This window comes from Salvelinus sp. IW2-2015, linkage group LG28, assembly GCF_002910315.2.
Source record: "Salvelinus sp. IW2-2015 linkage group LG28, ASM291031v2, whole genome shotgun sequence".
Classification (NCBI taxonomy): Eukaryota; Metazoa; Chordata; class Actinopteri; order Salmoniformes; family Salmonidae; genus Salvelinus; species Salvelinus sp. IW2-2015.
In genome coordinates this window covers 31,486,082-31,487,443 of record NC_036868.1, presented here as the reverse complement: position 1 = coordinate 31,487,443, position 1,362 = coordinate 31,486,082, and the positions used below count along the sequence as shown (strand labels likewise).

Below are 1,362 nucleotides of genomic sequence, written 5' to 3'. Positions count from 1 at the left end.
AAGCTTTTTCAATCACTCCCTTGAGTGCTTTTGCCACCCTTACCTGCTGGGCCCTCAGGTCATTTGTGCCCGTGTGAATTATAATGTGGCTGGGGGACACTAGTCTGTCCTTTGACAACAGCACCAYGGCATGCCTATTGTTTAGGAACCAGAGTTTGGAAAAAGTCCATCCTCTTGAATGTATTTGCCATTTGAGTCAATGAGGAGCACAATCTCTGGCTTTTTTGTGTCTTCAGTAGATGTGGGGGGGTTGTCAGTAGGGCTATCGGGGGAGCTGACAGGAGGGCTGTTAGGAGGGGGTGGGGTCTGTTGGGTTGGTGGGTCCTGTGTTGTCTGACCCATTGTGGTGTTGAGGATGTGGTCCGGGTCTGAGGTGGGCTATTCTGCTGACTTGTCTGGGGGAAGTGTCCTGCTCTCTGTCACACCTTCAGCTTTCTGACCTTGTCCTTCAGTGCCATGTGTGCCTCTAAGTTCTCTCACCTCAGTCCGTAAAGCAGCCAGCTCTCTCAGCCAGCCGTCCATCTCCACCTTCTGCCCTCTGGGTCTTGTTGGGGGGGGGTTGTTGTTGTGCTGGTCTGTTTGGTGGGCTTGTTCTGTCTGGATTGTGTGGATTAGCTCTCTAAGGAGATGGAGGAACAGTGCAGTTGTGGGACCTGGGTGTGTTCAGTGCTGGGGGGGGTGACAATACTCATCTACAGGACAGTTTGAAGAGGTGTGATCAGACTCACTCAGGATGGGGGAGTCATCACAGAGAGAGAGCTTTTCCTGCAGTGCTCTCTCTTTGATCCCATAAAAGTCCTGCTGGAACTGCATGAGGATGCCCTGCACCATTACTATCCCAGACTTGTACACGTTGACAGAGGCTTTTTCAATTTCCTCAATGTCTACTATTCTGAGTTTCCACCCTGGGCCAATACCCTCTCTCTTGACATAGGGGTAGTGTCCTCTTATAGCACTGTCCCATGCCAGGGGACGGTCTGCGTGGAAAATTAAGTTGCTTACGTTSCCCTCTTTGTAGCAGTCAGCAAATAGTGTCTCTGGATTGTCCTTGAGGAGTTTTTTCTGTACTTATCCTTGCAGGATTATTTTTTATATCCATTGGGATCTGTATTGTAATGACCTCTGGACAGGGACAAGCATGGGGCTTCAAAGGCCAATGCATTTGGGTGGGGGGGCTGTGAAACTCTCCTGCCATTGTTGTGCTCAAGAGTTTTCACACATCTGAATTCACACTTCAGTGCTAATTGAAGGTGCCGCCAGGTCTGTTCTGTCCTAGCATCTTGGTAGCTTAGTATACTTATTTACTTAGCTTTATATAACAAAATTACTTTGAGATTATTGTATTTTAGTTTTTGGCTTCAG

The 1,362-nt window shown here is 48.5% G+C and overlaps 1 protein-coding gene across 1 annotated transcript in view; it reads right to left on the bottom strand.

Moving 5' to 3' along the window:
- Window positions 1-1,362, bottom strand: part of wasf1 (WASP family member 1) — a 161,006-nt gene that overhangs the window by 32,207 nt on the left and 127,437 nt on the right. The gene's annotated exons all lie outside the window — the stretch shown is intronic.